Here is a 25,668-nt window from a genome sequence, read left to right on the forward strand (position 1 = left end):
ACTTCGCTCGCTGCCGCTCGGGTCGTGGCCCATATAACAGCGCAAGCACAAGAAACGTCTGCAGGAGATGACGAGACGAGACGAGACGACTAAGGAATAAATTTATAATTACATATCGAAGTAGGAATTGTACACCGCTATACAACAACAGGCGCTGACGTATTTCAGAACACATCTGCCGATTCGTACTGTTTTGTCGTTTTCAAAGACTTCCTGGCGAACTTGGTTAGCACATTCTCCCTCAAACTGAGATATTTACTGCAATTTCGCACCTTATGGTCATTACAGTAGATTAAAATGCTTAAGCAAGAATCTTTGTCACAACAGAACGGTGGTATGGAAAGAAGGCGGTATAAAAAAAAAAAAAAGTAAATGAAAGGGAGCCAACAGCACGTGGTGTTCCCAGGTGGTCACCCATCCAAGTACTAACCACGCCCGATGTTGCTTAACTTCGGTGATCGGACGAGAACCGGTGTACTCAACATGGTATGGCCGTTGGCGCCCAGATGATGTAGGCGCATGGCGGAATTCGCATTCGGTTCTTATCCCAACACACACAAAATCACACTTTTCGGTCGAAAGCAGCCGCATTCTTTTTTATTGACAATTTGTCACGTTGGCGCGAACGCAATCCTGAGTTCCAAAACTTATGAGCCGGAAGGACGCGCTTCGTGTATTTTTTTTTTTTTTTGTTGTGAGATTTATAAATTTATTTATTAACATTACATCGTTACAAGCTAACAACTTTACAACATAAAACACGAACAGAATTGTAATTGTAAGCACTTCCTTCCGCAATCCGACGTGCCAGCAGAGCGACTGCCGAATTAGCGGGCGCGCCGCCGTGTGTGTGAGACGCGCAGCTTCTCGTTGCACCTCCTGTCATCCGCTTGGCGCGTGCAGCCTTCGACACTCGCGGAAGACGCATCTTGTCCCTGGTGTCCAGCGCAGGAGGGCTGGCGCGCGGCCGACCGGCGTATGGCCTGTGCGGGGTGTGGCAGAGTCTTGTTGGAGGGCGCCACTGCTGGCGATGTGAGCTTCCTCGCCTCGCCTCGCCTCGCTTCAGACGAGGTGTTTGCGTAATTTGCAGTGCATTAGCACCTTTCCTATCCCTGTCCCTGTCCCCGTCCCGACTTGTCCCGACTTCGCTCGCTGCCGCTCGGGTCGTGGCCCATATAACAGCGCAAGCACAAGAAACGTCTGCAGGAGATGACGAGACGAGACGAGACGACTAAGGAATAAATTTATAATTACATATCGAAGTAGGAATTGTACACCGCTATACAACAACAGGCGCTGACGTATTTCAGAACACATCTGCCGATTCGTACTGTTTTGTCGTTTTCAAAGACTTCCTGGCGAACTTGGTTAGCACATTCTCCCTCAAACTGAGATATTTACTGCAATTTCGCACCTTATGGTCATTACAGTAGATTAAAATGCTTAAGCAAGAATCTTTGTCACAACAGAACGGTGGTATGGAAAGAAGGCGGTATAAAAAAAAAAAAAAGTAAATGAAAGGGAGCCAACAGCACGTGGTGTTCCCAGGTGGTCACCCATCCAAGTACTAACCACGCCCGATGTTGCTTAACTTCGGTGATCGGACGAGAACCGGTGTACTCAACATGGTATGGCCGTTGGCGCCCAGATGATGTAGGCGCATGGCGGAATTCGCATTCGGTTCTTATCCCAACACACACAAAATCACACTTTTCGGTCGAAAGCAGCCGCATTCTTTTTTATTGACAATTTGTCACGTTGGCGCGAACGCAATCCTGAGTTCCAAAACTTATGAGCCGGAAGGACGCGCTTCGTGTATTTTTTTTTTTTTTTTTTGTTGTGAGATTTATAAATTTATTTATTAACATTACATCGTTACAAGCTAACAACTTTACAACATAAAACACGAACAGAATTGTAATTGTAAGCACTTCCTTCCGCAATCCGACGTGCCAGCAGAGCGACTGCCGAATTAGCGGGCGCGCCGCCGTGTGTGTGAGACGCGCAGCTTCTCGTTGCACCTCCTGTCATCCGCTTGGCGCGTGCAGCCTTCGACACTCGCGGAAGACGCATCTTGTCCCTGGTGTCCAGCGCAGGAGGGCTGGCGCGCGGCCGACCGGCGTATGGCCTGTGCGGGGTGTGGCAGAGTCTTGTTGGAGGGCGCCACTGCTGGCGATGTGAGCTTCCTCGCCTCGCCTCGCCTCGCTTCAGACGAGGTGTTTGCGTAATTTGCAGTGCATTAGCACCTTTCCTATCCCTGTCCCTGTCCCCGTCCCGACTTGTCCCGACTTTGCTCGACTGCCGCTCGCTGCCGCTCGGGTCGTGGCCCATATAACAGCGCAAGCACAAGAAACGTCTGCAGGAGATGACGAGACGAGACGAGACGACTAAGGAATAAATTTATAATTACATATCGAAGTAGGAATTGTACACCGCTATACAACAACAGGCGCTGACGTATTTCAGAACACATCTGCCGATTCGTACTGTTTTGTCGTTTTCAAAGACTTCCTGGCGAACTTGGTTAGCACATTCTCCCTCAAACTGAGATATTTACTGCAATTTCGCACCTTATGGTCATTACAGTAGATTAAAATGCTTAAGCAAGAATCTTTGTCACAACAGAACGGTGGTATGGAAAGAAGGCGGTATAAAAAAAAAAAAAAGTAAATGAAAGGGAGCCAACAGCACGTGGTGTTCCCAGGTGGTCACCCATCCAAGTACTAACCACGCCCGATGTTGCTTAACTTCGGTGATCGGACGAGAACCGGTGTACTCAACATGGTATGGCCGTTGGCGCCCAGATGATGTAGGCGCATGGCGGAATTCGCATTCGGTTCTTATCCCAACACACACAAAATCACACTTTTCGGTCGAAAGCAGCCGCATTCTTTTTTATTGACAATTTGTCACGTTGGCGCGAACGCAATCCTGAGTTCCAAAACTTATGAGCCGGAAGGACGCGCTTCGTGTATTTTTTTTTTTTTTGTTGTGAGATTTATAAATTTATTTATTAACATTACATCGTTACAAGCTAACAACTTTACAACATAAAACACGAACAGAATTGTAATTGTAAGCACTTCCTTCCGCAATCCGACGTGCCAGCAGAGCGACTGCCGAATTAGCGGGCGCGCCGCCGTGTGTGTGAGACGCGCAGCTTCTCGTTGCACCTCCTGTCATCCGCTTGGCGCGTGCAGCCTTCGACACTCGCGGAAGACGCATCTTGTCCCTGGTGTCCAGCGCAGGAGGGCTGGCGCGCGGCCGACCGGCGTATGGCCTGTGCGGGGTGTGGCAGAGTCTTGTTGGAGGGCGCCACTGCTGGCGATGTGAGCTTCCTCGCCTCGCCTCGCCTCGCTTCAGACGAGGTGTTTGCGTAATTTGCAGTGCATTAGCACCTTTCCTATCCCTGTCCCTGTCCCCGTCCCGACTTGTCCCGACTTTGCTCGACTGCCGCTCGCTGCCGCTCGGGTCGTGGCCCATATAACAGCGCAAGCACAAGAAACGTCTGCAGGAGATGACGAGACGAGACGAGACGACTAAGGAATAAATTTATAATTACATATCGAAGTAGGAATTGTACACCGCTATACAACAACAGGCGCTGACGTATTTCAGAACACATCTGCCGATTCGTACTGTTTTGTCGTTTTCAAAGACTTCCTGGCGAACTTGGTTAGCACATTCTCCCTCAAACTGAGATATTTACTGCAATTTCGCACCTTATGGTCATTACAGTAGATTAAAATGCTTAAGCAAGAATCTTTGTCACAACAGAACGGTGGTATGGAAAGAAGGCGGTATAAAAAAAAAAAAAAGTAAATGAAAGGGAGCCAACAGCACGTGGTGTTCCCAGGTGGTCACCCATCCAAGTACTAACCACGCCCGATGTTGCTTAACTTCGGTGATCGGACGAGAACCGGTGTACTCAACATGGTATGGCCGTTGGCGCCCAGATGATGTAGGCGCATGGCGGAATTCGCATTCGGTTCTTATCCCAACACACACAAAATCACACTTTTCGGTCGAAAGCAGCCGCATTCTTTTTTATTGACAATTTGTCACGTTGGCGCGAACGCAATCCTGAGTTCCAAAACTTATGAGCCGGAAGGACGCGCTTCGTGTATTTTTTTTTTTTTTTTTTGTTGTGAGATTTATAAATTTATTTATTAACATTACATCGTTACAAGCTAACAACTTTACAACATAAAACACGAACAGAATTGTAATTGTAAGCACTTCCTTCCGCAATCCGACGTGCCAGCAGAGCGACTGCCGAATTAGCGGGCGCGCCGCCGTGTGTGTGAGACGCGCAGCTTCTCGTTGCACCTCCTGTCATCCGCTTGGCGCGTGCAGCCTTCGACACTCGCGGAAGACGCATCTTGTCCCTGGTGTCCAGCGCAGGAGGGCTGGCGCGCGGCCGACCGGCGTATGGCCTGTGCGGGGTGTGGCAGAGTCTTGTTGGAGGGCGCCACTGCTGGCGATGTGAGCTTCCTCGCCTCGCCTCGCCTCGCTTCAGACGAGGTGTTTGCGTAATTTGCAGTGCATTAGCACCTTTCCTATCCCTGTCCCTGTCCCCGTCCCGACTTGTCCCGACTTTGCTCGACTGCCGCTCGCTGCCGCTCGGGTCGTGGCCCATATAACAGCGCAAGCACAAGAAACGTCTGCAGGAGATGACGAGACGAGACGAGACGACTAAGGAATAAATTTATAATTACATATCGAAGTAGGAATTGTACACCGCTATACAACAACAGGCGCTGACGTATTTCAGAACACATCTGCCGATTCGTACTGTTTTGTCGTTTTCAAAGACTTCCTGGCGAACTTGGTTAGCACATTCTCCCTCAAACTGAGATATTTACTGCAATTTCGCACCTTATGGTCATTACAGTAGATTAAAATGCTTAAGCAAGAATCTTTGTCACAACAGAACGGTGGTATGGAAAGAAGGCGGTATAAAAAAAAAAAAAAAGTAAATGAAAGGGAGCCAACAGCACGTGGTGTTCCCAGGTGGTCACCCATCCAAGTACTAACCACGCCCGATGTTGCTTAACTTCGGTGATCGGACGAGAACCGGTGTACTCAACATGGTATGGCCGTTGGCGCCCAGATGATGTAGGCGCATGGCGGAATTCGCATTCGGTTCTTATCCCAACACACACAAAATCACACTTTTCGGTCGAAAGCAGCCGCATTCTTTTTTATTGACAATTTGTCACGTTGGCGCGAACGCAATCCTGAGTTCCAAAACTTATGAGCCGGAAGGACGCGCTTCGTGTATTTTTTTTTTTTTTTTTTTTTGTTGTGAGATTTATAAATTTATTTATTAACATTACATCGTTACAAGCCAACAACTTTACAACATAAAACACGAACAGAATTGTAATTGTAAGCACTTCCTTCCGCAATCCGACGTGCCAGCAGAGCGACTGCCGAATTAGCGGGCGCGCCGCCGTGTGTGTGAGACGCGCAGCTTCTCGTTGCACCTCCTGTCATCCGCTTGGCGCGTGCAGCCTTCGACACTCGCGGAAGACGCATCTTGTCCCTGGTGTCCAGCGCAGGAGGGCTGGCGCGCGGCCGACCGGCGTATGGCCTGTGCGGGGTGTGGCAGAGTCTTGTTGGAGGGCGCCACTGCTGGCGATGTGAGCTTCCTCGCCTCGCCTCGCCTCGCTTCAGACGAGGTGTTTGCGTAATTTGCAGTGCATTAGCACCTTTCCTATCCCTGTCCCTGTCCCCGTCCCGACTTGTCCCGACTTTGCTCGACTGCCGCTCGCTGCCGCTCGGGTCGTGGCCCATATAACAGCGCAAGCACAAGAAACGTCTGCAGGAGATGACGAGACGAGACGAGACGACTAAGGAATAAATTTATAATTACATATCGAAGTAGGAATTGTACACCGCTATACAACAACAGGCGCTGACGTATTTCAGAACACATCTGCCGATTCGTACTGTTTTGTCGTTTTCAAAGACTTCCTGGCGAACTTGGTTAGCACATTCTCCCTCAAACTGAGATATTTACTGCAATTTCGCACCTTATGGTCATTACAGTAGATTAAAATGCTTAAGCAAGAATCTTTGTCACAACAGAACGGTGGTATGGAAAGAAGGCGGTATAAAAAAAAAAAAAAAGTAAATGAAAGGGAGCCAACAGCACGTGGTGTTCCCAGGTGGTCACCCATCCAAGTACTAACCACGCCCGATGTTGCTTAACTTCGGTGATCGGACGAGAACCGGTGTACTCAACATGGTATGGCCGTTGGCGCCCAGATGATGTAGGCGCATGGCGGAATTCGCATTCGGTTCTTATCCCAACACACACAAAATCACACTTTTCGGTCGAAAGCAGCCGCATTCTTTTTTATTGACAATTTGTCACGTTGGCGCGAACGCAATCCTGAGTTCCAAAACTTATGAGCCGGAAGGACGCGCTTCGTGTATTTTTTTTTTTTTTTTTTGTTGTGAGATTTATAAATTTATTTATTAACATTACATCGTTACAAGCTAACAACTTTACAACATAAAACACGAACAGAATTGTAATTGTAAGCACTTCCTTCCGCAATCCGACGTGCCAGCAGAGCGACTGCCGAATTAGCGGGCGCGCCGCCGTGTGTGTGAGACGCGCAGCTTCTCGTTGCACCTCCTGTCATCCGCTTGGCGCGTGCAGCCTTCGACACTCGCGGAAGACGCATCTTGTCCCTGGTGTCCAGCGCAGGAGGGCTGGCGCGCGGCCGACCGGCGTATGGCCTGTGCGGGGTGTGGCAGAGTCTTGTTGGAGGGCGCCACTGCTGGCGATGTGAGCTTCCTCGCCTCGCCTCGCCTCGCTTCAGACGAGGTGTTTGCGTAATTTGCAGTGCATTAGCACCTTTCCTATCCCTGTCCCTGTCCCCGTCCCGACTTGTCCCGACTTTGCTCGACTGCCGCTCGCTGCCGCTCGGGTCGTGGCCCATATAACAGCGCAAGCACAAGAAACGTCTGCAGGAGATGACGAGACGAGACGAGACGACTAAGGAATAAATTTATAATTACATATCGAAGTAGGAATTGTACACCGCTATACAACAACAGGCGCTGACGTATTTCAGAACACATCTGCCGATTCGTACTGTTTTGTCGTTTTCAAAGACTTCCTGGCGAACTTGGTTAGCACATTCTCCCTCAAACTGAGATATTTACTGCAATTTCGCACCTTATGGTCATTACAGTAGATTAAAATGCTTAAGCAAGAATCTTTGTCACAACAGAACGGTGGTATGGAAAGAAGGCGGTATAAAAAAAAAAAAAAAGTAAATGAAAGGGAGCCAACAGCACGTGGTGTTCCCAGGTGGTCACCCATCCAAGTACTAACCACGCCCGATGTTGCTTAACTTCGGTGATCGGACGAGAACCGGTGTACTCAACATGGTATGGCCGTTGGCGCCCAGATGATGTAGGCGCATGGCGGAATTCGCATTCGGTTCTTATCCCAACACACACAAAATCACACTTTTCGGTCGAAAGCAGCCGCATTCTTTTTTATTGACAATTTGTCACGTTGGCGCGAACGCAATCCTGAGTTCCAAAACTTATGAGCCGGAAGGACGCGCTTCGTGTATTTTTTTTTTTTTTTTTTTGTTGTGAGATTTATAAATTTATTTATTAACATTACATCGTTACAAGCTAACAACTTTACAACATAAAACACGAACAGAATTGTAATTGTAAGCACTTCCTTCCGCAATCCGACGTGCCAGCAGAGCGACTGCCGAATTAGCGGGCGCGCCGCCGTGTGTGTGAGACGCGCAGCTTCTCGTTGCACCTCCTGTCATCCGCTTGGCGCGTGCAGCCTTCGACACTCGCGGAAGACGCATCTTGTCCCTGGTGTCCAGCGCAGGAGGGCTGGCGCGCGGCCGACCGGCGTATGGCCTGTGCGGGGTGTGGCAGAGTCTTGTTGGAGGGCGCCACTGCTGGCGATGTGAGCTTCCTCGCCTCGCCTCGCCTCGCTTCAGACGAGGTGTTTGCGTAATTTGCAGTGCATTAGCACCTTTCCTATCCCTGTCCCTGTCCCCGTCCCGACTTGTCCCGACTTTGCTCGACTGCCGCTCGCTGCCGCTCGGGTCGTGGCCCATATAACAGCGCAAGCACAAGAAACGTCTGCAGGAGATGACGAGACGAGACGAGACGACTAAGGAATAAATTTATAATTACATATCGAAGTAGGAATTGTACACCGCTATACAACAACAGGCGCTGACGTATTTCAGAACACATCTGCCGATTCGTACTGTTTTGTCGTTTTCAAAGACTTCCTGGCGAACTTGGTTAGCACATTCTCCCTCAAACTGAGATATTTACTGCAATTTCGCACCTTATGGTCATTACAGTAGATTAAAATGCTTAAGCAAGAATCTTTGTCACAACAGAACGGTGGTATGGAAAGAAGGCGGTATAAAAAAAAAAAAAAAGTAAATGAAAGGGAGCCAACAGCACGTGGTGTTCCCAGGTGGTCACCCATCCAAGTACTAACCACGCCCGATGTTGCTTAACTTCGGTGATCGGACGAGAACCGGTGTACTCAACATGGTATGGCCGTTGGCGCCCAGATGATGTAGGCGCATGGCGGAATTCGCATTCGGTTCTTATCCCAACACACACAAAATCACACTTTTCGGTCGAAAGCAGCCGCATTCTTTTTTATTGACAATTTGTCACGTTGGCGCGAACGCAATCCTGAGTTCCAAAACTTATGAGCCGGAAGGACGCGCTTCGTGTATTTTTTTTTTTTTTTTTTTTTGTTGTGAGATTTATAAATTTATTTATTAACATTACATCGTTACAAGCCAACAACTTTACAACATAAAACACGAACAGAATTGTAATTGTAAGCACTTCCTTCCGCAATCCGACGTGCCAGCAGAGCGACTGCCGAATTAGCGGGCGCGCCGCCGTGTGTGTGAGACGCGCAGCTTCTCGTTGCACCTCCTGTCATCCGCTTGGCGCGTGCAGCCTTCGACACTCGCGGAAGACGCATCTTGTCCCTGGTGTCCAGCGCAGGAGGGCTGGCGCGCGGCCGACCGGCGTATGGCCTGTGCGGGGTGTGGCAGAGTCTTGTTGGAGGGCGCCACTGCTGGCGATGTGAGCTTCCTCGCCTCGCCTCGCCTCGCTTCAGACGAGGTGTTTGCGTAATTTGCAGTGCATTAGCACCTTTCCTATCCCTGTCCCTGTCCCCGTCCCGACTTGTCCCGACTTTGCTCGACTGCCGCTCGCTGCCGCTCGGGTCGTGGCCCATATAACAGCGCAAGCACAAGAAACGTCTGCAGGAGATGACGAGACGAGACGAGACGACTAAGGAATAAATTTATAATTACATATCGAAGTAGGAATTGTACACCGCTATACAACAACAGGCGCTGACGTATTTCAGAACACATCTGCCGATTCGTACTGTTTTGTCGTTTTCAAAGACTTCCTGGCGAACTTGGTTAGCACATTCTCCCTCAAACTGAGATATTTACTGCAATTTCGCACCTTATGGTCATTACAGTAGATTAAAATGCTTAAGCAAGAATCTTTGTCACAACAGAACGGTGGTATGGAAAGAAGGCGGTATAAAAAAAAAAAAAAAGTAAATGAAAGGGAGCCAACAGCACGTGGTGTTCCCAGGTGGTCACCCATCCAAGTACTAACCACGCCCGATGTTGCTTAACTTCGGTGATCGGACGAGAACCGGTGTACTCAACATGGTATGGCCGTTGGCGCCCAGATGATGTAGGCGCATGGCGGAATTCGCATTCGGTTCTTATCCCAACACACACAAAATCACACTTTTCGGTCGAAAGCAGCCGCATTCTTTTTTATTGACAATTTGTCACGTTGGCGCGAACGCAATCCTGAGTTCCAAAACTTATGAGCCGGAAGGACGCGCTTCGTGTATTTTTTTTTTTTTTTTTTGTTGTGAGATTTATAAATTTATTTATTAACATTACATCGTTACAAGCTAACAACTTTACAACATAAAACACGAACAGAATTGTAATTGTAAGCACTTCCTTCCGCAATCCGACGTGCCAGCAGAGCGACTGCCGAATTAGCGGGCGCGCCGCCGTGTGTGTGAGACGCGCAGCTTCTCGTTGCACCTCCTGTCATCCGCTTGGCGCGTGCAGCCTTCGACACTCGCGGAAGACGCATCTTGTCCCTGGTGTCCAGCGCAGGAGGGCTGGCGCGCGGCCGACCGGCGTATGGCCTGTGCGGGGTGTGGCAGAGTCTTGTTGGAGGGCGCCACTGCTGGCGATGTGAGCTTCCTCGCCTCGCCTCGCCTCGCTTCAGACGAGGTGTTTGCGTAATTTGCAGTGCATTAGCACCTTTCCTATCCCTGTCCCTGTCCCCGTCCCGACTTGTCCCGACTTTGCTCGACTGCCGCTCGCTGCCGCTCGGGTCGTGGCCCATATAACAGCGCAAGCACAAGAAACGTCTGCAGGAGATGACGAGACGAGACGAGACGACTAAGGAATAAATTTATAATTACATATCGAAGTAGGAATTGTACACCGCTATACAACAACAGGCGCTGACGTATTTCAGAACACATCTGCCGATTCGTACTGTTTTGTCGTTTTCAAAGACTTCCTGGCGAACTTGGTTAGCACATTCTCCCTCAAACTGAGATATTTACTGCAATTTCGCACCTTATGGTCATTACAGTAGATTAAAATGCTTAAGCAAGAATCTTTGTCACAACAGAACGGTGGTATGGAAAGAAGGCGGTATAAAAAAAAAAAAAAAGTAAATGAAAGGGAGCCAACAGCACGTGGTGTTCCCAGGTGGTCACCCATCCAAGTACTAACCACGCCCGATGTTGCTTAACTTCGGTGATCGGACGAGAACCGGTGTACTCAACATGGTATGGCCGTTGGCGCCCAGATGATGTAGGCGCATGGCGGAATTCGCATTCGGTTCTTATCCCAACACACACAAAATCACACTTTTCGGTCGAAAGCAGCCGCATTCTTTTTTATTGACAATTTGTCACGTTGGCGCGAACGCAATCCTGAGTTCCAAAACTTATGAGCCGGAAGGACGCGCTTCGTGTATTTTTTTTTTTTTTTTTTGTTGTGAGATTTATAAATTTATTTATTAACATTACATCGTTACAAGCTAACAACTTTACAACATAAAACACGAACAGAATTGTAATTGTAAGCACTTCCTTCCGCAATCCGACGTGCCAGCAGAGCGACTGCCGAATTAGCGGGCGCGCCGCCGTGTGTGTGAGACGCGCAGCTTCTCGTTGCACCTCCTGTCATCCGCTTGGCGCGTGCAGCCTTCGACACTCGCGGAAGACGCATCTTGTCCCTGGTGTCCAGCGCAGGAGGGCTGGCGCGCGGCCGACCGGCGTATGGCCTGTGCGGGGTGTGGCAGAGTCTTGTTGGAGGGCGCCACTGCTGGCGATGTGAGCTTCCTCGCCTCGCCTCGCCTCGCTTCAGACGAGGTGTTTGCGTAATTTGCAGTGCATTAGCACCTTTCCTATCCCTGTCCCTGTCCCCGTCCCGACTTGTCCCGACTTTGCTCGACTGCCGCTCGCTGCCGCTCGGGTCGTGGCCCATATAACAGCGCAAGCACAAGAAACGTCTGCAGGAGATGACGAGACGAGACGAGACGACTAAGGAATAAATTTATAATTACATATCGAAGTAGGAATTGTACACCGCTATACAACAACAGGCGCTGACGTATTTCAGAACACATCTGCCGATTCGTACTGTTTTGTCGTTTTCAAAGACTTCCTGGCGAACTTGGTTAGCACATTCTCCCTCAAACTGAGATATTTACTGCAATTTCGCACCTTATGGTCATTACAGTAGATTAAAATGCTTAAGCAAGAATCTTTGTCACAACAGAACGGTGGTATGGAAAGAAGGCGGTATAAAAAAAAAAAAAAAGTAAATGAAAGGGAGCCAACAGCACGTGGTGTTCCCAGGTGGTCACCCATCCAAGTACTAACCACGCCCGATGTTGCTTAACATCGGTGATCGGACGAGAACCGGTGTACTCAACATGGTATGGCCGTTGGCGCCCAGATGATGTAGGCGCATGGCGGAATTCGCATTCGGTTCTTATCCCAACACACACAAAATCACACTTTTCGGTCGAAAGCAGCCGCATTCTTTTTTATTGACAATTTGTCACGTTGGCGCGAACGCAATCCTGAGTTCCAAAACTTATGAGCCGGAAGGACGCGCTTCGTGTATTTTTTTTTTTTTTTTTTTTTGTTGTGAGATTTATAAATTTATTTATTAACATTACATCGTTACAAGCCAACAACTTTACAACATAAAACACGAACAGAATTGTAATTGTAAGCACTTCCTTCCGCAATCCGACGTGCCAGCAGAGCGACTGCCGAATTAGCGGGCGCGCCGCCGTGTGTGTGAGACGCGCAGCTTCTCGTTGCACCTCCTGTCATCCGCTTGGCGCGTGCAGCCTTCGACACTCGCGGAAGACGCATCTTGTCCCTGGTGTCCAGCGCAGGAGGGCTGGCGCGCGGCCGACCGGCGTATGGCCTGTGCGGGGTGTGGCAGAGTCTTGTTGGAGGGCGCCACTGCTGGCGATGTGAGCTTCCTCGCCTCGCCTCGCCTCGCTTCAGACGAGGTGTTTGCGTAATTTGCAGTGCATTAGCACCTTTCCTATCCCTGTCCCTGTCCCCGTCCCGACTTGTCCCGACTTTGCTCGACTGCCGCTCGCTGCCGCTCGGGTCGTGGCCCATATAACAGCGCAAGCACAAGAAACGTCTGCAGGAGATGACGAGACGAGACGAGACGACTAAGGAATAAATTTATAATTACATATCGAAGTAGGAATTGTACACCGCTATACAACAACAGGCGCTGACGTATTTCAGAACACATCTGCCGATTCGTACTGTTTTGTCGTTTTCAAAGACTTCCTGGCGAACTTGGTTAGCACATTCTCCCTCAAACTGAGATATTTACTGCAATTTCGCACCTTATGGTCATTACAGTAGATTAAAATGCTTAAGCAAGAATCTTTGTCACAACAGAACGGTGGTATGGAAAGAAGGCGGTATAAAAAAAAAAAAAAGTAAATGAAAGGGAGCCAACAGCACGTGGTGTTCCCAGGTGGTCACCCATCCAAGTACTAACCACGCCCGATGTTGCTTAACTTCGGTGATCGGACGAGAACCGGTGTACTCAACATGGTATGGCCGTTGGCGCCCAGATGATGTAGGCGCATGGCGGAATTCGCATTCGGTTCTTATCCCAACACACACAAAATCACACTTTTCGGTCGAAAGCAGCCGCATTCTTTTTTATTGACAATTTGTCACGTTGGCGCGAACGCAATCCTGAGTTCCAAAACTTATGAGCCGGAAGGACGCGCTTCGTGTATTTTTTTTTTTTTTTTTTGTTGTGAGATTTATAAATTTATTTATTAACATTACATCGTTACAAGCTAACAACTTTACAACATAAAACACGAACAGAATTGTAATTGTAAGCACTTCCTTCCGCAATCCGACGTGCCAGCAGAGCGACTGCCGAATTAGCGGGCGCGCCGCCGTGTGTGTGAGACGCGCAGCTTCTCGTTGCACCTCCTGTCATCCGCTTGGCGCGTGCAGCCTTCGACACTCGCGGAAGACGCATCTTGTCCCTGGTGTCCAGCGCAGGAGGGCTGGCGCGCGGCCGACCGGCGTATGGCCTGTGCGGGGTGTGGCAGAGTCTTGTTGGAGGGCGCCACTGCTGGCGATGTGAGCTTCCTCGCCTCGCCTCGCCTCGCTTCAGACGAGGTGTTTGCGTAATTTGCAGTGCATTAGCACCTTTCCTATCCCTGTCCCTGTCCCCGTCCCGACTTGTCCCGACTTTGCTCGACTGCCGCTCGCTGCCGCTCGGGTCGTGGCCCATATAACAGCGCAAGCACAAGAAACGTCTGCAGGAGATGACGAGACGAGACGAGACGACTAAGGAATAAATTTATAATTACATATCGAAGTAGGAATTGTACACCGCTATACAACAACAGGCGCTGACGTATTTCAGAACACATCTGCCGATTCGTACTGTTTTGTCGTTTTCAAAGACTTCCTGGCGAACTTGGTTAGCACATTCTCCCTCAAACTGAGATATTTACTGCAATTTCGCACCTTATGGTCATTACAGTAGATTAAAATGCTTAAGCAAGAATCTTTGTCACAACAGAACGGTGGTATGGAAAGAAGGCGGTATAAAAAAAAAAAAAAAGTAAATGAAAGGGAGCCAACAGCACGTGGTGTTCCCAGGTGGTCACCCATCCAAGTACTAACCACGCCCGATGTTGCTTAACTTCGGTGATCGGACGAGAACCGGTGTACTCAACATGGTATGGCCGTTGGCGCCCAGATGATGTAGGCGCATGGCGGAATTCGCATTCGGTTCTTATCCCAACACACACAAAATCACACTTTTCGGTCGAAAGCAGCCGCATTCTTTTTTATTGACAATTTGTCACGTTGGCGCGAACGCAATCCTGAGTTCCAAAACTTATGAGCCGGAAGGACGCGCTTCGTGTATTTTTTTTTTTTTTTTTTTTTGTTGTGAGATTTATAAATTTATTTATTAACATTACATCGTTACAAGCCAACAACTTTACAACATAAAACACGAACAGAATTGTAATTGTAAGCACTTCCTTCCGCAATCCGACGTGCCAGCAGAGCGACTGCCGAATTAGCGGGCGCGCCGCCGTGTGTGTGAGACGCGCAGCTTCTCGTTGCACCTCCTGTCATCCGCTTGGCGCGTGCAGCCTTCGACACTCGCGGAAGACGCATCTTGTCCCTGGTGTCCAGCGCAGGAGGGCTGGCGCGCGGCCGACCGGCGTATGGCCTGTGCGGGGTGTGGCAGAGTCTTGTTGGAGGGCGCCACTGCTGGCGATGTGAGCTTCCTCGCCTCGCCTCGCCTCGCTTCAGACGAGGTGTTTGCGTAATTTGCAGTGCATTAGCACCTTTCCTATCCCTGTCCCTGTCCCCGTCCCGACTTGTCCCGACTTTGCTCGACTGCCGCTCGCTGCCGCTCGGGTCGTGGCCCATATAACAGCGCAAGCACAAGAAACGTCTGCAGGAGATGACGAGACGAGACGAGACGACTAAGGAATAAATTTATAATTACATATCGAAGTAGGAATTGTACACCGCTATACAACAACAGGCGCTGACGTATTTCAGAACACATCTGCCGATTCGTACTGTTTTGTCGTTTTCAAAGACTTCCTGGCGAACTTGGTTAGCACATTCTCCCTCAAACTGAGATATTTACTGCAATTTCGCACCTTATGGTCATTACAGTAGATTAAAATGCTTAAGCAAGAATCTTTGTCACAACAGAACGGTGGTATGGAAAGAAGGCGGTATAAAAAAAAAAAAAAAGTAAATGAAAGGGAGCCAACAGCACGTGGTGTTCCCAGGTGGTCACCCATCCAAGTACTAACCACGCCCGATGTTGCTTAACTTCGGTGATCGGACGAGAACCGGTGTACTCAACATGGTATGGCCGTTGGCGCCCAGATGATGTAGGCGCATGGCGGAATTCGCATTCGGTTCTTATCCCAACACACACAAAATCACACTTTTCGGTCGAAAGCAGCCGCATTCTTTTTTATTGACAATTTGTCACGTTGGCGCGAACGCAATCCTGAGTTCCAAAACTTATGAGCCGGAAGGACGCGCTTCGTGTATTTTTTTTTTTTTTTTTTGTTGTGAGATTTATAAATTTATTTATTAACATTACATCGTTACAAGCTAACAACTTTACAACATAAAACACGAACAGAATTGTAATTGTAAGCACTTCCTTCCGCAATCCGACGTGCCAGCAGAGCGACTGCCGAATTAGCGGGCGCGCCGCCGTGTGTGTGAGACGCGCAGCTTCTCGTTGCACCTCCTGTCATCCGCTTGGCGCGTGCAGCCTTCGACACTCGCGGAAGACGCATCTTGTCCCTGGTGTCCAGCGCAGGAGGGCTGGCGCGCGGCCGACCGGCGTATGGCCTGTGCGGGGTGTGGCAGAGTCTTGTTGGAGGGCGCCACTGCTGGCGATGTGAGCTTCCTCGCCTCGCCTCGCCTCGCTTCAGACGAGGTGTTTGCGTAATTTGCAGTGCATTAGCACCTTTCCTATCCCTGTCCCTGTCCCCGTCCCGACTTGTCCCGACTTTGCTCGACTGCCGCTCGCTGCCGCTCGGGTCGTGGCCCATATAACAGCGCAAGCACAAGAAACGTCTGCAGGAGATGACGAGACGAGACGAGACGACTAAGGAATAAATTTATAATTACATATCGAAGTAGGAATTGTACACCGCTATACAACAACAGGCGCTGACGTATTTCAGAACACATCTGCCGATTCGTACTGTTTTGTCGTTTTCAAAGACTTCCTGGCGAACTTGGTTAGCACATTCTCCCTCAAACTGAGATATTTACTGCAATTTCGCACCTTATGGTCATTACAGTAGATTAAAATGCTTAAGCAAGAATCTTTGTCACAACAGAACGGTGGTATGGAAAGAAGGCGGTATAAAAAAAAAAAAAAAGTAAATGAAAGGGAGCCAACAGCACGTGGTGTTCCCAGGTGGTCACCCATCCAAGTACTAACCACGCCCGATGTTGCTTAACTTCGGTGATCGGACGAGAACCGGTGTACTCAACATGGTATGGCCGTTGGCGCCCAGATGATGTAGGCGCATGGCGGAATTCGCATTCGGTTCTTATCCCAACACACACAAAATCACACTTTTCGGTCGAAAGCAGCCGCATTCTTTTTTATTGACAATTTGTCACGTTGGCGCGAACGCAATCCTGAGTTCCAAAACTTATGAGCCGGAAGGACGCGCTTCGTGTATTTTTTTTTTTTTTGTTGTGAGATTTATAAATTTATTTATTAACATTACATCGTTACAAGCTAACAACTTTACAACATAAAACACGAACAGAATTGTAATTGTAAGCACTTCCTTCCGCAATCCGACGTGCCAGCAGAGCGACTGCCGAATTAGCGGGCGCGCCGCCGTGTGTGTGAGACGCGCAGCTTCTCGTTGCACCTCCTGTCATCCGCTTGGCGCGTGCAGCCTTCGACACTCGCGGAAGACGCATCTTGTCCCTGGTGTCCAGCGCAGGAGGGCTGGCGCGCGGCCGACCGGCGTATGGCCTGTGCGGGGTGTGGCAGAGTCTTGTTGGAGGGCGCCACTGCTGGCGATGTGAGCTTCCTCGCCTCGCCTCGCCTCGCTTCAGACGAGGTGTTTGCGTAATTTGCAGTGCATTAGCACCTTTCCTATCCCTGTCCCTGTCCCCGTCCCGACTTGTCCCGACTTTGCTCGACTGCCGCTCGCTGCCGCTCGGGTCGTGGCCCATATAACAGCGCAAGCACAAGAAACGTCTGCAGGAGATGACGAGACGAGACGAGACGACTAAGGAATAAATTTATAATTACATATCGAAGTAGGAATTGTACACCGCTATACAACAACAGGCGCTGACGTATTTCAGAACACATCTGCCGATTCGTACTGTTTTGTCGTTTTCAAAGACTTCCTGGCGAACTTGGTTAGCACATTCTCCCTCAAACTGAGATATTTACTGCAATTTCGCACCTTATGGTCATTACAGTAGATTAAAATGCTTAAGCAAGAATCTTTGTCACAACAGAACGGTGGTATGGAAAGAAGGCGGTATAAAAAAAAAAAAAAGTAAATGAAAGGGAGCCAACAGCACGTGGTGTTCCCAGGTGGTCACCCATCCAAGTACTAACCACGCCCGATGTTGCTTAACTTCGGTGATCGGACGAGAACCGGTGTACTCAACATGGTATGGCCGTTGGCGCCCAGATGATGTAGGCGCATGGCGGAATTCGCATTCGGTTCTTATCCCAACACACACAAAATCACACTTTTCGGTCGAAAGCAGCCGCATTCTTTTTTATTGACAATTTGTCACGTTGGCGCGAACGCAATCCTGAGTTCCAAAACTTATGAGCCGGAAGGACGCGCTTCGTGTATTTTTTTTTTTTTTTTTTGTTGTGAGATTTATAAATTTATTTATTAACATTACATCGTTACAAGCTAACAACTTTACAACATAAAACACGAACAGAATTGTAATTGTAAGCACTTCCTTCCGCAATCCGACGTGCCAGCAGAGCGACTGCCGAATTAGCGGGCGCGCCGCCGTGTGTGTGAGACGCGCAGCTTCTCGTTGCACCTCCTGTCATCCGCTTGGCGCGTGCAGCCTTCGACACTCGCGGAAGACGCATCTTGTCCCTGGTGTCCAGCGCAGGAGGGCTGGCGCGCGGCCGACCGGCGTATGGCCTGTGCGGGGTGTGGCAGAGTCTTGTTGGAGGGCGCCACTGCTGGCGATGTGAGCTTCCTCGCCTCGCCTCGCCTCGCTTCAGACGAGGTGTTTGCGTAATTTGCAGTGCATTAGCACCTTTCCTATCCCTGTCCCTGTCCCCGTCCCGACTTGTCCCGACTTTGCTCGACTGCCGCTCGCTGCCGCTCGGGTCGTGGCCCATATAACAGCGCAAGCACAAGAAACGTCTGCAGGAGATGACGAGACGAGACGAGACGACTAAGGAATAAATTTATAATTACATATCGAAGTAGGAATTGTACACCGCTATACAACAACAGGCGCTGACGTATTTCAGAACACATCTGCCGATTCGTACTGTTTTGTCGTTTTCAAAGACTTCCTGGCGAACTTGGTTAGCACATTCTCCCTCAAACTGAGATATTTACTGCAATTTCGCACCTTATGGTCATTACAGTAGATTAAAATGCTTAAGCAAGAATCTTTGTCACAACAGAACGGTGGTATGGAAAGAAGGCGGTATAAAAAAAAAAAAAAAGTAAATGAAAGGGAGCCAACAGCACGTGGTGTTCCCAGGTGGTCACCCATCCAAGTACTAACCACGCCCGATGTTGCTTAACTTCGGTGATCGGACGAGAACCGGTGTACTCAACATGGTATGGCCGTTGGCGCCCAGATGATGTAGGCGCATGGCGGAATTCGCATTCGGTTCTTATCCCAACACACACAAAATCACACTTTTCGGTCGAAAGCAGCCGCATTCTTTTTTATTGACAATTTGTCACGTTGGCGCGAACGCAATCCTGAGTTCCAAAACTTATGAGCCGGAAGGACGCGCTTCGTGTATTTTTTTTTTTTTTGTTGTGAGATTTATAAATTTATTTATTAACATTACATCGTTACAAGCTAACAACTTTACAACATAAAACACGAACAGAATTGTAATTGTAAGCACTTCCTTCCGCAATCCGACGTGCCAGCAGAGCGACTGCCGAATTAGCGGGCGCGCCGCCGTGTGTGTGAGACGCGCAGCTTCTCGTTGCACCTCCTGTCATCCGCTTGGCGCGTGCAGCCTTCGACACTCGCGGAAGACGCATCTTGTCCCTGGTGTCCAGCGCAGGAGGGCTGGCGCGCGGCCGACCGGCGTATGGCCTGTGCGGGGTGTGGCAGAGTCTTGTTGGAGGGCGCCACTGCTGGCGATGTGAGCTTCCTCGCCTCGCCTCGCCTCGCTTCAGACGAGGTGTTTGCGTAATTTGCAGTGCATTAGCACCTTTCCTATCCCTGTCCCTGTCCCCGTCCCGACTTGTCCCGACTTTGCTCGACTGCCGCTCGCTGCCGCTCGGGTCGTGGCCCATATAACAGCGCAAGCACAAGAAACGTCTGCAGGAGATGACGAGACGAGACGAGACGACTAAGGAATAAATTTATAATTACATATCGAAGTAGGAATTGTACACCGCTATACAACAACAGGCGCTGACGTATTTCAGAACACATCTGCCGATTCGTACTGTTTTGTCGTTTTCAAAGACTTCCTGGCGAACTTGGTTAGCACATTCTCCCTCAAACTGAGATATTTACTGCAATTTCGCACCTTATGGTCATTACAGTAGATTAAAATGCTTAAGCAAGAATCTTTGTCACAACAGAACGGTGGTATGGAAAGAAGGCGGTATAAAAAAAAAAAAAAGTAAATGAAAGGGAGCCAACAGCACGTGGTGTTCCCAGGTGGTCACCCATCCAAGTACTAACCACGCCCGATGTTGCTTAACTTCGGTGATCGGACGAGAACCGGTGTACTCAACATGGTATGGCCGTTGGCGCCCAGATGATGTAGGCGCATGGCGGAATTCGCATTCGGTTCTTATCCCAACACACACAAAATCACACTTTTCGGTCGAAAGCAGCCGCATTCTTTTTTATTGACAATTTGTCACGTTGGCGCGAACGCAATCCTGAGTTCCAAAACTTATGAGCCGGAAGGACGCGCTTCGTGTATTTTTTTTTTTTTTTTTTGTTGTGAGATTTATAAATTTATTTATTAACATTACATCGTTACAAGCTAACAACTTTACAACATAAAACACGAACAGAATTGTAATTGTAAGCACTTCCTTCCGCAATCCGACGTGCCAGCAGAGCGACTGCCGAATTAGCGGGCGCGCCGCCGTGTGTGTGAGACGCGCAGCTTCTCGTTGCACCTCCTGTCATCCGCTTGGCGCGTGCAGCCTTCGACACTCGCGGAAGACGCATCTTGTCCCTGGTGTCCAGCGCAGGAGGGCTGGCGCGCGGCCGACCGGCGTATGGCCTGTGCGGGGTGTGGCAGAGTCTTGTTGGAGGGCGCCACTGCTGGCGATGTGAGCTTCCTCGCCTCGCCTCGCCTCGCTTCAGACGAGGTGTTTGCGTAATTTGCAGTGCATTAGCACCTTTCCTATCCCTGTCCCTGTCCCCGTCCCGACTTGTCCCGACTTTGCTCGACTGCCGCTCGCTGCCGCTCGGGTCGTGGCCCATATAACAGCGCAAGCACAAGAAACGTCTGCAGGAGATGACGAGACGAGACGAGACGACTAAGGAATAAATTTATAATTACATATCGAAGTAGGAATTGTACACCGCTATACAACAACAGGCGCTGACGTATTTCAGAACACATCTGCCGATTCGTACTGTTTTGTCGTTTTCAAAGACTTCCTGGCGAACTTGGTTAGCACATTCTCCCTCAAACTGAGATATTTACTGCAATTTCGCACCTTATGGTCATTACAGTAGATTAAAATGCTTAAGCAAGAATCTTTGTCACAACAGAACGGTGGTATGGAAAGAAGGCGGTATAAAAAAAAAAAAAAAGTAAATGAAAGGGAGCCAACAGCACGTGGTGTTCCCAGGTGGTCACCCATCCAAGTACTAACCACGCCCGATGTTGCTTAACTTCGGTGATCGGACGAGAACCGGTGTACTCAACATGGTATGGCCGTTGGCGCCCAGATGATGTAGGCGCATGGCGGAATTCGCATTCGGTTCTTATCCCAACACACACAAAATCACACTTTTCGGTCGAAAGCAGCCGCATTCTTTTTTATTGACAATTTGTCACGTTGGCGCGAACGCAATCCTGAGTTCCAAAACTTATGAGCCGGAAGGACGCGCTTCGTGTATTTTTTTTTTTTTTTGTTGTGAGATTTATAAATTTATTTATTAACATTACATCGTTACAAGCTAACAACTTTACAACATAAAACACGAACAGAATTGTAATTGTAAGCACTTCCTTCCGCAATCCGACGTGCCAGCAGAGCGACTGCCGAATTAGCGGGCGCGCCGCCGTGTGTGTGAGACGCGCAGCTTCTCGTTGCACCTCCTGTCATCCGCTTGGCGCGTGCAGCCTTCGACACTCGCGGAAGACGCATCTTGTCCCTGGTGTCCAGCGCAGGAGGGCTGGCGCGCGGCCGACCGGCGTATGGCCTGTGCGGGGTGTGGCAGAGTCTTGTTGGAGGGCGCCACTGCTGGCGATGTGAGCTTCCTCGCCTCGCCTCGCCTCGCTTCAGACGAGGTGTTTGCGTAATTTGCAGTGCATTAGCACCTTTCCTATCCCTGTCCCTGTCCCCGTCCCGACTTGTCCCGACTTTGCTCGACTGCCGCTCGCTGCCGCTCGGGTCGTGGCCCATATAACAGCGCAAGCACAAGAAACGTCTGCAGGAGATGACGAGACGAGACGAGACGACTAAGGAATAAATTTATAATTACATATCGAAGTAGGAATTGTACACCGCTATACAACAACAGGCGCTGACGTATTTCAGAACACATCTGCCGATTCGTACTGTTTTGTCGTTTTCAAAGACTTCCTGGCGAACTTGGTTAGCACATTCTCCCTCAAACTGAGATATTTACTGCAATTTCGCACCTTATGGTCATTACAGTAGATTAAAATGCTTAAGCAAGAATCTTTGTCACAACAGAACGGTGGTATGGAAAGAAGGCGGTATAAAAAAAAAAAAAAGTAAATGAAAGGGAGCCAACAGCACGTGGTGTTCCCAGGTGGTCACCCATCCAAGTACTAACCACGCCCGATGTTGCTTAACTTCGGTGATCGGACGAGAACCGGTGTACTCAACATGGTATGGCCGTTGGCGCCCAGATGATGTAGGCGCATGGCGGAATTCGCATTCGGTTCTTATCCCAACACACACAAAATCACACTTTTCGGTCGAAAGCAGCCGCATTCTTTTTTATTGACAATTTGTCACGTTGGCGCGAACGCAATCCTGAGTTCCAAAACTTATGAGCCGGAAGGACGCGCTTCGTGTATTTTTTTTTTTTTTGTTGTGAGATTTATAAATTTATTTATTAACATTACATCGTTACAAGCTAACAACTTTACAACATAAAACACGAACAGAATTGTAATTGTAAGCACTTCCTTCCGCAATCCGACGTGCCAGCAGAGCGACTGCCGAATTAGCGGGCGCGCCGCCGTGTGTGTGAGACGCGCAGCTTCTCGTTGCACCTCCTGTCATCCGCTTGGCGCGTGCAGCCTTCGACACTCGCGGAAGACGCATCTTGTCCCTGGTGTCCAGCGCAGGAGGGCTGGCGCGCGGCCGACCGGCGTATGGCCTGTGCGGGGTGTGGCAGAGTCTTGTTGGAGGGCGCCACTGCTGGCGATGTGAGCTTCCTCGCCTCGCCTCGCCTCGCTTCAGACGAGGTGTTTGCGTAATTTGCAGTGCATTAGCACCTTTCCTATCCCTGTCCCTGTCCCCGTCCCGACTTGTCCCGACTTTGCTCGACTGCCGCTCGCTGCCGCTCGGGTCGTGGCCCATATAACAGCGCAAGCACAAGAAACGTCTGCAGGAGATGACGAGACGAGACGAGACGACTAAGGAATAAATTTATAATTACATATCGAAGTAGGAATTGTACACCGCTATACAACAACAGGCGCTGACGTATTTCAGAACACATCTGCCGATTCGTACTGTTTTGTCGTTTTCAAAGACTTCCTGGCGAACTTGGTTAGCACATTCTCCCTCAAACTGAGATATTTACTGCAATTTCGCACCTTATGGTCATTACAGTAGATTAAAATGCTTAAGCAAGAATCTTTGTCACAACAGAACGGTGGTATGGAAAGAAGGCGGTATAAAAAAAAAAAAAAGTAAATGAAAGGGAGCCAACAGCACGTGGTGTTCCCAGGTGGTCACCCATCCAAGTACTAACCACGCCCGATGTTGCTTAACTTCGGTGATCGGACGAGAACCGGTGTACTCAACATGGTATGGCCGTTGGCGCCCAGATGATGTAGGCGCATGGCGGAATTCGCATTCGGTTCTTATCCCAACACACACAAAATCACACTTTTCGGTCGAAAGCAGCCGCATTCTTTTTTATTGACAATTTGTCACGTTGGCGCGAACGCAATCCTGAGTTCCAAAACTTATGAGCCGGAAGGACGCGCTTCGTGTATTTTTTTTTTTTTTTTTTGTTGTGAGATTTATAAATTTATTTATTAACATTACATCGTTACAAGCTAACAACTTTACAACATAAAACACGAACAGAATTGTAATTGTAAGCACTTCCTTCCGCAATCCGACGTGCCAGCAGAGCGACTGCCGAATTAGCGGGCGCGCCGCCGTGTGTGTGAGACGCGCAGCTTCTCGTTGCACCTCCTGTCATCCGCTTGGCGCGTGCAGCCTTCGACACTCGCGGAAGACGCATCTTGTCCCTGGTGTCCAGCGCAGGAGGGCTGGCGCGCGGCCGACCGGCGTATGGCCTGTGCGGGGTGTGGCAGAGTCTTGTTGGAGGGCGCCACTGCTGGCGATGTGAGCTTCCTCGCCTCGCCTCGCCTCGCTTCAGACGAGGTGTTTGCGTAATTTGCAGTGCATTAGCACCTTTCCTATCCCTGTCCCTGTCCCCGTCCCGACTTGTCCCGACTTTGCTCGACTGCCGCTCGCTGCCGCTCGGGTCGTGGCCCATATAACAGCGCAAGCACAAGAAACGTCTGCAGGAGATGACGAGACGAGACGAGACGACTAAGGAATAAATTTATAATTACATATCGAAGTAGGAATTGTACACCGCTATACAACAACAGGCGCTGACGTATTTCAGAACACATCTGCCGATTCGTACTGTTTTGTCGTTTTCAAAGACTTCCTGGCGAACTTGGTTAGCACATTCTCCCTCAAACTGAGATATTTACTGCAATTTCGCACCTTATGGTCATTACAGTAGATTAAAATGCTTAAGCAAGAATCTTTGTCACAACAGAACGGTGGTATGGAAAGAAGGCGGTATAAAAAAAAAAAAAAGTAAATGAAAGGGAGCCAACAGCACGTGGTGTTCCCAGGTGGTCACCCATCCAAGTACTAACCACGCCCGATGTTGCTTAACTTCGGTGATCGGACGAGAACCGGTGTACTCAACATGGTATGGCCGTTGGCGCCCAGATGATGTAGGCGCATGGCGGAATTCGCATTCGGTTCTTATCCCAACACACACAAAATCACACTTTTCGGTCGAAAGCAGCCGCATTCTTTTTTATTGACAATTTGTCACGTTGGCGCGAACGCAATCCTGAGTTCCAAAACTTATGAGCCGGAAGGACGCGCTTCGTGTATTTTTTTTTTTTTTTTTTGTTGTGAGATTTATAAATTTATTTATTAACATTACATCGTTACAAGCTAACAACTTTACAACATAAAACACGAACAGAATTGTAATTGTAAGCACTTCCTTCCGCAATCCGACGTGCCAGCAGAGCGACTGCCGAATTAGCGGGCGCGCCGCCGTGTGTGTGAGACGCGCAGCTTCTCGTTGCACCTCCTGTCATCCGCTTGGCGCGTGCAGCCTTCGACACTCGCGGAAGACGCATCTTGTCCCTGGTGTCCAGCGCAGGAGGGCTGGCGCGCGGCCGACCGGCGTATGGCCTGTGCGGGGTGTGGCAGAGTCTTGTTGGAGGGCGCCACTGCTGGCGATGTGAGCTTCCTCGCCTCGCCTCGCCTCGCTTCAGACGAGGTGTTTGCGTAATTTGCAGTGCATTAGCACCTTTCCTATCCCTGTCCCTGTCCCCGTCCCGACTTGTCCCGACTTTGCTCGACTGCCGCTCGCTGCCGCTCGGGTCGTGGCCCATATAACAGCGCAAGCACAAGAAACGTCTGCAGGAGATGACGAGACGAGACGAGACGACTAAGGAATAAATTTATAATTACATATCGAAGTAGGAATTGTACACCGCTATACAACAACAGGCGCTGACGTATTTCAGAACACATCTGCCGATTCGTACTGTTTTGTCGTTTTCAAAGACTTCCTGGCGAACTTGGTTAGCACATTCTCCCTCA

At 49.5% G+C, this 25,668-nt stretch overlaps 22 non-coding genes across 22 annotated transcripts; all 22 read right to left on the reverse strand.

The window, feature by feature from the left end:
* Positions 1 to 381: 381 nt before the first annotated feature.
* LOC124581328 lies at positions 382 to 500 on the reverse strand. The gene has a single exon (XR_006973370.1). It is a non-coding gene; the product is annotated as a 5S ribosomal RNA (ribosomal RNA).
* A 1,023-nt stretch (positions 501 to 1,523) lies between these two features.
* On the reverse strand, positions 1,524 to 1,642 carry LOC124581329. Its single transcript, XR_006973371.1, has one exon. It is a non-coding gene; the product is annotated as a 5S ribosomal RNA (ribosomal RNA).
* Positions 1,643 to 2,679: 1,037 nt separating this feature from the next.
* Positions 2,680 to 2,798, reverse strand: LOC124581331. Its single transcript, XR_006973373.1, has one exon. It is a non-coding gene; the product is annotated as a 5S ribosomal RNA (ribosomal RNA).
* A 1,033-nt stretch (positions 2,799 to 3,831) lies between these two features.
* On the reverse strand, positions 3,832 to 3,950 carry LOC124581332. Its single transcript, XR_006973374.1, has one exon. It is a non-coding gene; the product is annotated as a 5S ribosomal RNA (ribosomal RNA).
* Positions 3,951 to 4,988: 1,038 nt separating this feature from the next.
* LOC124581333 lies at positions 4,989 to 5,107 on the reverse strand. Its single transcript, XR_006973375.1, has one exon. It is a non-coding gene; the product is annotated as a 5S ribosomal RNA (ribosomal RNA).
* Positions 5,108 to 6,148: 1,041 nt separating this feature from the next.
* LOC124581334 lies at positions 6,149 to 6,267 on the reverse strand. The gene has a single exon (XR_006973376.1). It is a non-coding gene; the product is annotated as a 5S ribosomal RNA (ribosomal RNA).
* A 1,038-nt stretch (positions 6,268 to 7,305) lies between these two features.
* LOC124581335 lies at positions 7,306 to 7,424 on the reverse strand. The gene has a single exon (XR_006973377.1). It is a non-coding gene; the product is annotated as a 5S ribosomal RNA (ribosomal RNA).
* Positions 7,425 to 8,463: 1,039 nt separating this feature from the next.
* LOC124581336 lies at positions 8,464 to 8,582 on the reverse strand. Its single transcript, XR_006973378.1, has one exon. It is a non-coding gene; the product is annotated as a 5S ribosomal RNA (ribosomal RNA).
* Positions 8,583 to 9,623: 1,041 nt separating this feature from the next.
* On the reverse strand, positions 9,624 to 9,742 carry LOC124581337. The gene has a single exon (XR_006973379.1). It is a non-coding gene; the product is annotated as a 5S ribosomal RNA (ribosomal RNA).
* Positions 9,743 to 10,780: 1,038 nt separating this feature from the next.
* On the reverse strand, positions 10,781 to 10,899 carry LOC124581339. The gene has a single exon (XR_006973380.1). It is a non-coding gene; the product is annotated as a 5S ribosomal RNA (ribosomal RNA).
* Positions 10,900 to 11,937: 1,038 nt separating this feature from the next.
* Positions 11,938 to 12,056, reverse strand: LOC124581364. The gene has a single exon (XR_006973402.1). It is a non-coding gene; the product is annotated as a 5S ribosomal RNA (ribosomal RNA).
* A 1,040-nt stretch (positions 12,057 to 13,096) lies between these two features.
* On the reverse strand, positions 13,097 to 13,215 carry LOC124581340. Its single transcript, XR_006973381.1, has one exon. It is a non-coding gene; the product is annotated as a 5S ribosomal RNA (ribosomal RNA).
* Positions 13,216 to 14,253: 1,038 nt separating this feature from the next.
* LOC124581341 lies at positions 14,254 to 14,372 on the reverse strand. Its single transcript, XR_006973382.1, has one exon. It is a non-coding gene; the product is annotated as a 5S ribosomal RNA (ribosomal RNA).
* A 1,041-nt stretch (positions 14,373 to 15,413) lies between these two features.
* LOC124581343 lies at positions 15,414 to 15,532 on the reverse strand. The gene has a single exon (XR_006973384.1). It is a non-coding gene; the product is annotated as a 5S ribosomal RNA (ribosomal RNA).
* A 1,038-nt stretch (positions 15,533 to 16,570) lies between these two features.
* Positions 16,571 to 16,689, reverse strand: LOC124581344. The gene has a single exon (XR_006973385.1). It is a non-coding gene; the product is annotated as a 5S ribosomal RNA (ribosomal RNA).
* A 1,033-nt stretch (positions 16,690 to 17,722) lies between these two features.
* On the reverse strand, positions 17,723 to 17,841 carry LOC124581345. Its single transcript, XR_006973386.1, has one exon. It is a non-coding gene; the product is annotated as a 5S ribosomal RNA (ribosomal RNA).
* A 1,038-nt stretch (positions 17,842 to 18,879) lies between these two features.
* LOC124581346 lies at positions 18,880 to 18,998 on the reverse strand. The gene has a single exon (XR_006973387.1). It is a non-coding gene; the product is annotated as a 5S ribosomal RNA (ribosomal RNA).
* Positions 18,999 to 20,031: 1,033 nt separating this feature from the next.
* On the reverse strand, positions 20,032 to 20,150 carry LOC124581347. Its single transcript, XR_006973388.1, has one exon. It is a non-coding gene; the product is annotated as a 5S ribosomal RNA (ribosomal RNA).
* Positions 20,151 to 21,188: 1,038 nt separating this feature from the next.
* LOC124581348 lies at positions 21,189 to 21,307 on the reverse strand. The gene has a single exon (XR_006973389.1). It is a non-coding gene; the product is annotated as a 5S ribosomal RNA (ribosomal RNA).
* Positions 21,308 to 22,341: 1,034 nt separating this feature from the next.
* On the reverse strand, positions 22,342 to 22,460 carry LOC124581350. Its single transcript, XR_006973390.1, has one exon. It is a non-coding gene; the product is annotated as a 5S ribosomal RNA (ribosomal RNA).
* A 1,033-nt stretch (positions 22,461 to 23,493) lies between these two features.
* On the reverse strand, positions 23,494 to 23,612 carry LOC124581351. Its single transcript, XR_006973391.1, has one exon. It is a non-coding gene; the product is annotated as a 5S ribosomal RNA (ribosomal RNA).
* A 1,037-nt stretch (positions 23,613 to 24,649) lies between these two features.
* LOC124581352 lies at positions 24,650 to 24,768 on the reverse strand. The gene has a single exon (XR_006973392.1). It is a non-coding gene; the product is annotated as a 5S ribosomal RNA (ribosomal RNA).
* Between the last annotated feature and the right edge of the window lie 900 nt (positions 24,769 to 25,668).

The sequence above is a fragment of the Schistocerca americana genome, unplaced genomic scaffold (assembly GCF_021461395.2).
Source record: "Schistocerca americana isolate TAMUIC-IGC-003095 unplaced genomic scaffold, iqSchAmer2.1 HiC_scaffold_367, whole genome shotgun sequence".
Lineage (NCBI taxonomy): Eukaryota > Metazoa > Arthropoda > Insecta > Orthoptera > Acrididae > Schistocerca > Schistocerca americana.